Below are 8,946 nucleotides of genomic sequence, written 5' to 3'. Positions count from 1 at the left end.
TTCCTGCCTCACAGTGTGACCTGATTGGTCCTTTCAGCAGGCGAGGCTCCCTTTAGCCAACAAGGAATCTGTGGCTCAAAGGGGTTCCAGGAGTTAGCAAGTCATCTAAACAGGACCAGAGCTGTAACCCTGATTCCTAAGCCCCTACCCTTTGCTCTGAACCATGGTGGCCCTGTGTGCTGTCTGAACTAGGGAGGAGGGCCCTATTGGCCGACAGAGGCCTGGGAGAAGCAGGGCCTGGCTCCTTCTGTGTGCCCAGGCATGAATATGCCCTGTTCTGGGTCAGTTGAGGGGCAGATCCAGTCCAGACTGATTTTTGCCTGTCCCCACCCCCTCCTGTAGGGCCCCTCAGCCCTGGCTCTGGCCTGCTCCTCACTAACTCTAGGGCCAGGGAGGGAGGGAGTCTGGGGCCAGCCAGGAGACAAGGCCCTGGGGCGTCTGGAAGCTCACACCCTGCAATCCAGGGAAACCCCAGAAAACAAACAGGGGAGGGAGGTGGGGCAGGTAGGGCCATGATTACTAGGTAGACTGTGGAAAGGAGCGGTGGGAGGGCAAGGCCCACCTTGGGGAGGTGAGGGGAGAGCGCTGCTGTCTAAAAACAGAGCTGATTTTCATATAAATAGAACACCTATTGGGTGTGTTTCTTTTTTAAAGTTAGGATTTATTTCAGTGTTCCCTTCCTCAACAAACATCCCTGGCATGCCAGCCTGTGGTGGTTTTGGCCCAGTAACATGGGCAGCTGGTTAGTGCAGGTCATGGTGCCCTTAACCTGGGTCTGAAGCAGTGTGTGTGAGTGTGTGTGTGTGGAGTGTGTGTATGTGTGTGTTTGCAACTGCAAAGAGCAAGTCAGTTCTACGTTTACTGACCCCTGCTAGATGCCTGGTCTGTGCTGAGAAAGGGGGTCACAGAGAATCGGTCTCTGTCCCTGCCCTTGAGGATATACCCAAATAAACAATCATCTTACAGATTGCATAGGAGAGGACAGGGTTAACTTGGTCCATGTGAATCAGGGAAGGCTTCATAGGATTTATTCTAAGCAGAGTTTTGAAGACAAATAGAGGGTTTTCACTCTCTCTTCTTGTAACGAAGAGTTACTGAGCACCTACTATGTGCTATGTATCAAACTAGCAATGAAGAGGACACAGGCCCTGCCCTTGGAAAGTCTGGCAGGAGACAGTCATGTGAATGGTGACAATACAACGTCTTAAGGTTTAAAATAGAAGCATGTGCAAGATGTCTGAAGGCCGGAGGAGGGAACTATCCACTCTGTGTAAGGGCCTGTGCAGGGAGTTGGCTTGTCCTGTGGCCTGGCTGGAGCAAGGGGAGCAGTGTGTACCAGGAGGACAGTCACGCTGGGAGACAGGCACTGGGATTGGGCTTCCTTAGGCCCAAGTGTTTAGCAAGTTTCCCAAGAGCGTGGGACCACCTAGGGGCAGCCGAGGGGTAGCCAGGAGCAGGACTGGTGATTTCAGACCAGTTGCCCATGGATGAGCTGTGTGGTCTGCGGGTGTTTGGACAACTTGGTTCTAGCTCTCTCTTCTTCACTTATGGGCTGGGCTCCCTTGAGCCACACGCTTTGCCTCTCTCAGCTCCATTTCCTCACATCTCAGGTGGGGATTGCGATGACACTAGTTACACCTACTTGGCAAGGTGATGTGAGTAGTAAATGAGACCATATGTGAAGGGCCAGGGACAGAGCCAGGTCCCACAGCTTATGGATGAATGGGAGCTGCTCTACGTCTTCTGCAGGGCTGCGGGGAGCCAGGGCCAGGACCGGGCCTGGGAGGGCCATGTGGAGGAAGGGTGGTCAGCACTCCTGACCCTGGTGCTCCAGGTTTGTGAGCAGGGACCTGATCCCACCCATGCTGACTGGGGTGTCATTGTTGGGCCAAGAGGTGGTGTGCTCTGGTGGACCCAGGGCTGGGAGTGGGGCAGAGCACTGTGGGGGACCTTAGCTGGCCCAGACTGGTTAGTCACAGGGGCTGTCCATGTAGGCCTGGCTCCTCCATGCTCCTTTGATTTTCTATTTTTTTACTTCTCTTCTTTTGTAAACTAGGTCTTGTTGGGCAATACCAGCCTATCTGTCAGAACTGTGCCAAACAGTCAGGGCTTGGCCCATCCGACGCTGGGACTCTGGTCAGGGCCGAGGGTGGGGTGGGAGTAGAATCTTCCAGAGTGCAGAGGCTCTGACCAAGGCCTGCTCTGAGGATAGTGCTCACCTCAGCTCTCCACGCCCCTGGCTCAGACCTGAGGCCCTGGGTGAAGCTAGGCAAAGCTGGAGCATCCCAATTACGCACAAGTCACCAGCGGTCTTCTCAAAAATCTGGTGCTGACTTGGCCTTCGTGCAGGCTGCCCTGGGAGGGGATCCGGCAAGACCGGCCTTGTGAAAGGCCCCGTTACCTGCCAGTGGTTGGCATCCAAAATAGAATCTTAAAGAGCAGCAAAGCCTTTAATTCAATGTGTCCCAACAACGGGTCGGTGTGGGGATGACTATGATTGGACTGGTCTGGAGCTATAATTACGGAGTCAGAATAAAAAATTACAGGCATTGTGTGGGCTTGTTTTAAATATAACGTAATCCATACCGTCCTCTCTCTTATTTGCTAGATTTGAAGTGGAGTCTTTGGCAGTTGGCACAGGTTTTGCCTGACGTGTAGCAGATAAAAATGGCCCTTGCCCAGTGAAGAGGGCACGGTGGGAGGCCTCCCCATACCCCTAATGTTCCTGACTGCCCACTGCCCAGCCCACAACCACACACGCACAGGCGTCTGAGCAAGTCCTCTGTTGATTACAGTATCTGAATGTTGTGTCTCCCCAGCTGGCCTCCCTGTCTCCAGTCTCCCCCAGGCTGGCCACTAGAAACGCCTTTGTAAAACCTGGTCTTGATGATTAAGAACCCATTAATGGCACCCCTCGGTCATAGAGTAAATCCAAACTTCAAGTTTTTTCATGACTTGGCCCCAAACCACCTTTGAGCATCCTATCTGGGAACAGCAGCTATAGAGCAGAGTGAAGTACAAGGGCCCTGAGATCCGGCTGTGTAGAATCAAGCTCAGACTCTGCCTCTTACTAGCCGAGTGCGAGTCTGAGCAGGTTACTGAACCTGTGTGCTTGGCTCCACCCGCTGCAGAGAGAATGACAGCGCCTCTCACCAGTGAAGACAGAATGAGGTAACACACTCCTAGAGTGATCCCAGCATGTCCCCTTTCCTCTCCAAGCCTCAGCTGACCTATCATTGAAAGGAGGCAGTAGACTTATTGACTTTCAAATCAGTAAATGCTTTTAAAAATGGTATTTCTTGGTGTGGCTAATGGTGTGTGGTGAAGTGGTCACTTGTTAGTTCAAACTTTCTGGAAAACAAAATAAAAATCCATATGCAAAGTCTTAAAACATGCTTATACCTTGTGAGTAAGAAACTAAGCTAAGGGAAAAATCAAATTGTGGACAAAGATTGACGCAAAAAGATGTTTACTTCAGTGTGTTTTTATACTCTTGAAAAACTGAAAACATAAATACTCAACAGTAAGTAATTAAGGTGTGTTCACTCAAAAGACTATTATGCAGCCATTAAAAGTGTTTGAGAAGAATATTTCATTATGTTGAAATTGCTTATAATCTAAAGTAAATAAAGCAGGTACAAACTCGTATATATCGTGAGATCTCAGCAATAATATATATATATGAACATGGAAGAAAGCTGAGATGGAAATATAAATAGCAGTTCCATTGAAAGTGGAGCAGCGTCAGAGGCCTGCTCTGGCCCCAATATACCATGTGGCATTGGTGGTTCCCTGTCCACCTGGGGCCAAGTGGATTTTCTGCCTGAGAGGTGAACTCTTTCTGCCACTCCAGGTAACAGGCTTATTGGAACAGGCAGGTAGGCTGAGACACTGTCACCTCCATGGATCCCTCTGCTGTCTACACATCTGGACTTTGGGGATCTCACTCACTGGCTCTTTCAGGCCACACATCCCCAACTGCCAGGACATGCAGCCCTTCTGGCAGGTTGTCTTGGGGTGGGGTGGGGGTGGGGGAATGGGCATCTGGAACACTTCATTGCAGGGGCTCACTGAGGGACAGCCTTGTCCCTCCTGGCTACTTCTTGGATCTTAAAACCACTGTTTCTGACCTAGAAGGTCAGTCCAGGTGAGGCCACCAGGGGAGATGAAAGGGGCCCTTCATGAGGCCCTGGTGGAGGAAGTGCACCATCTGAGTTGAGAAAGGTAGCTCCCCAGGGAGGGAGGCCTTGGAGGCCAGAGCCTAGAGCCCCATGACCAGAACCCTGTGTCCAGCATCTAGCCAGCAGCTTGGCAGGGCTTGGCTAAGACAAACCAGCCAATGCCTGGCCAGTTAGAAACCAGAGAAAGACAAAGGATTCAGAAGCTGAGAGACTAAGACAGACAGACTTGGAGAGATGGCAAGAACGACAGTCAGCAAGAGGCAGACAAACGTGTCGAGAGACACAGTATGAGAAACAGACAGCGTCTGAGATGTGGCAGGTGGCTATGACCAAGAGTGGACTATTTACATCAGCACCTACGAACAGGCTCATCCTCACAATAATCAGGCAGATGCAAATTAGAGTAACCCTGATGTGCCGTTTTATGCCAACTAAATTAGCAAACATTAACAAAATTATAATGTCTCATGCTGTTGAGGCTGTGGTAAAACCAGCTTAAACACACTGCCAGTGGTAGTGCAAATTAGCCCAGCCTTTTAGGGAAGAAATTGGGCAATATGGTTCCAGAGCTATTAAAATGGCAATTCCACTCCTCGGAATGTGTTGCAAGGAAGTAATTCAATGGAATAATACAAGATCTGTATATAAAGATGATGAATGAAGTGCTATCTGTTATGTCCAATATGCTATATAGTATAGCCACTATGATTATTTTTAAAAATAGGGAATGTGAAGACTATATAATAATATTTAAGGAGTCTTATGATATGTGAAAATAAGCATAAATAAAACCATTTGTACATTAAGATTAATAATTACATAAAACACCTGTCTGGAAGCTTGGCATGGCCCCACCCCTGCCGGTGAATAGTGAACTGTCCTTGATCCCCAGCTAGCCATATAGACACTTCTGTCTTCCCACTGAGGGGCCTGCCCTGCCACTCCCTGTCTGGAGCTGCCTCAACCACGAAGCCTGATCCATAGACCTCAGACTGGTGGGAAGACAGTCTCAGCAGAGCCTGCCCACCTGGCCAGTTCAGGAGGGTGGCCCCTGGGGGGCTCTCGCTGAGTCACACCCCCAGAAGTGTGATTCCAATGTCACACCTCAACAGGACAAACTGGAAAAGAAATGGTGGAGTTGGGTCTTCATTTAAGAAAAGAGAAAAAGTGATTTTGCAGGTTCTGAAGTGTCTTGCTTTGTATTTGCAAGCACAGAGATCTGTTTAAGCTGGCTGATGTCTGGACTCCCAGCTGGAGCATCACGGAGTGAAGGCAATTTAGAACAGATTGAAGGTAAAGGAAGAAGGGGTCTTGGGGTCACCTCTTTTGGCCTGTGCCAACAGTAGGCATGATCTGATTCTGAACTTGAATCCTCCAGTTCTGCCTTTTCTCCTAGCCCCTGTTGCCCATCACAGAAGCTGGTACCACGTGGGAACTCAGTAAGTTGTGGGTGAATGAAAAGGCGAGGGAGAAAAGACCATGTAGCATATGAATGAACATGTGTCACCAGACAATCCTGTCTTTATTCAAGGCCTGTCTAGCTTTCCAAATGTGCCCTTAATCATGTTCTGCAAAATGCTAGCCCCTTATGCCTGCCCTGCTTACTGCCAGAGGATGCCATGCCTTACAGAGGACAAGAACTTTCTGTGACCATGCCCGTGTCCAGACAAGCACAACCTTGTTCATTCGCTCCATGGATAGCTATGAACACAAAGAGGCTTTATGACAGTCCCTGCCCTTGATGTGCTTTCAGTCTCATGGGAGAGACTGGAGTAAACAATGAAGAATAATCCCAGGAGCAACCACATGGGTGCTGTAAAAAGAGGTGGCAGCAGTGGGGAGTGGGAAACACCAGGAAATGAGCTCAAGATGGGGGCCTGGGCAAGGCTTCTTAGGGGAGAGGAAATGAAGCAGGGCCTTGAGGACAGATGGGAGTTTACCTGAGAGAAGGAACTTTAGAGGCCCAGGGGCAAGTGGAAATCTACCTTGGCCTCCCCCAGCCTCTTGTCTGTGATCCCACCAATGGCCTTGGCTCAGCTCTGGCCAATCCTGCCCAGACTGAAGCAGAGAGCAGTGGCAGTCTCAGTCTGCACCCACACTGCTGAGGGCCCTGACATTCATCTTGACCACTCATTCATTCATTCATCCCTTTGTTCATTCCACTAATACTGACTGCACACCTGCTCTGTGCTGGGTACTGTTCTAGGTTTGGTGACACAGTGGTAAAGAAGTCAAAGTTCTTGCCCTCCAGTGGGGAACATAGACAGTAAACAGTTAAGCAATGAATAAAGAATATAAATTCACATTGTGATAAGTGATATGAAGAAATGCAAAGTAAGGGTTAGGAGATAAAAGTGATAGAGGTGGGGAAACTGGAGGGAGAATTAAATCAGAGAAAACCACAGTGGGGAAGCTATATTTGATCTGACACCTGAATGATGTGAAGGGGCAAACGATTAAAAAATCTGGGAATAGCATTTTTGGCAGAGTACATGTCAAGTGCAAAGGCTGTGAGGCAGGAATAAACTTGGCATGTTTAAGGATTAGCATTAAGTCCAGCAAGATGGGAAAGAAGTGAGGGGGTCAGGTGGTAGATGAGATCAGAGAGGCAGCAGGGATCTAGGCCTGGTCATAGCACTGGCTCCCGGGCTCCAGGGCATTACAGCATCACCTGTGTCACAGCCAGGCCCCTGCCTTGTGTTCAAGGTCTCAGTTGGGACTGGATTCAGGCCCTGAACACAATGTTCTTGACTGGATACGGGTATATGTCACACCCTTACCCAGAAGTGCTAGTGGGGTCAGCCTAGGACAATGGACAAGCCATGCTTAGTCCACTGCTCCCACAGGACACTGGGTCCTGTTGTTTTTTTGGTTCCATTAGTTCTAGTCCTGTACCTTCCTCTTCCTGTTCCTCCAGGGAGTGTTGTTGGAGTCCCAGTACGACTTGAAATCACGTCACATTAAGTGTGCTATTCCAGAGTGAGCCCTAGCAACATGTGACTGAGCATGGAGTGCCTAGAAGGACCTGGTGGCAGATGACACCAGAGAACTGAAGGTTGGGCCAGGGAGGAGGCAGGCAAGCACCGAAAGTGTTTGAGGGAGGGGTGAAAGAAGGAGTGAAATGCGTTTTTTAAAAACATCATGTTGGAAGCATTTTGGAGATGGATCAGAAGAGAGGAAACACTAGGCAAAGTGACAAAACCCTGAACTAGGGCTCTGGGGCTGGTTTCAAGAGACAAAGCAGATGGATCCCCTGGCCTGACTCGTGTGAGGGGGGAGGGGTCACCGTGAGAGAGAAGTCCAAGATAATGGAGGTTTCCACCAGGTGGCTGGGCAGATGGTGTTACTCACCGAGGAAAAGCAGGCAGAGGTATGTGGGAATATGGCCAAAGTTAAGGTGGGGAGTTGGAGACAAGGGGCAGACGGGCGTTTTGGACACTCTGAATAGAAGATGAGTCTAGTTTAGCCAGAACAAGATGTCCAGCCCATGACGGTCTGGTGCTCAGGAGAGAGGAGTGGGTGGGAGGAGCATCAGTGGTCAGGCAGCAGGTGACACTGAGAGTGCCTAGGCAGAGTGTGCAAAGTGAGAAAATATGGCCAAGGAAAGAATTCTGGAGACCACTGACATTTTCAGGGTTTGGGGTGAGGGGAGAGGACATAGTGAGAGGAGACTGGGTTAGAGAGTTCAGGCTCATGGAAACCAATGGAGGAGAAGATTTTGAGCAGGAGGGAATTATCCCTATTGTCAAATGCTACAGAAGGATCAGAGAGGATGGGGGCTGAGAAGAGGCAATTGAATATGACACTGGGAATAACAGGAAGAGACTTTGGGAAGAACAGAATTGGTGAGGATAGACGCAATGGTAGGGAAGGACTACCAGGATAGGGAAGTTTATGCAGCTCTTTGGAGAAGTCTGGGAGAGAACAAAATAAGATGAACTGTGGCTTAGGGCTGGAGTGGGGTGGGCAAGAGGCAGAGAAAAGGAAGTCCTGTGTGGGCAGAGGGGAGATGAAACATTTTTGTTGACACAGGTGAAGGAGCAGGAGGAGAGGGAAAGGCTGAAGACTCTGGAGAGGGAGAAGTGATCCATGGGCCTCCCACTGCTTTCTTCTCCTCCCCTGTCCTCAAACCTCAGGCTACCTGGGACCTTGCGGGGCCCCTGTCCAAGGCCAACCTAAACTCCCTCTTTTTGCTGAAGGAGACAGTGCTCACCACTGCATCACAGGACTGGCTCAACTGTTGGATCTGACATAGATGTGGCAGAGTGTTGGCTTTCAATGGGGCTAGCTGATGGGTATTGCTTTTCAGGTCTGTCTGTAGATTTAAGATTTTATAAGTGTGTTTTAAAAAATTCTTCCTTTTTCTGAGCCCAAACTTACTACCTTATAGCTTTTTACCCTTTGGTTCTAGTTCTGCTTTTGAGAAGACAGCCCTTCAGAGAGCAAGATGAAGCAGTGTCCACCTGGTTCTCCTGTCTTAGGCCTGAATCTCCCCTGCTCTCCTGATGGTCTCCGGGATATCTCCTGGACACACCGCACCCACCCTACCTTAGAAGCAGATACAATATGTAGAGGACTAGGCATCTATTCCTCTTATATCAACAGAAGCTAGTGGTTAAGAGCACGAGCTCTGGAGTCAGACTGCCTGGGTTTGAATCCTGCCTGTGCTTCTTCTGAGCCAGGAATGCTGGCTAGGTCACTTAACCTCTCAATCCCTAGTGTCCTGACCTACCTCACCTAGGTGTGGGGAATGCATGAGTTAGAG

The sequence above is a fragment of the Cynocephalus volans genome, chromosome 10 (genome assembly GCF_027409185.1).
Source record: "Cynocephalus volans isolate mCynVol1 chromosome 10, mCynVol1.pri, whole genome shotgun sequence".
Taxonomy (NCBI): Eukaryota; Metazoa; Chordata; class Mammalia; order Dermoptera; family Cynocephalidae; genus Cynocephalus; species Cynocephalus volans.
The sequence above is the reverse complement of the archived record's forward strand: the minus strand, read 5'-3'. Positions refer to the sequence as shown.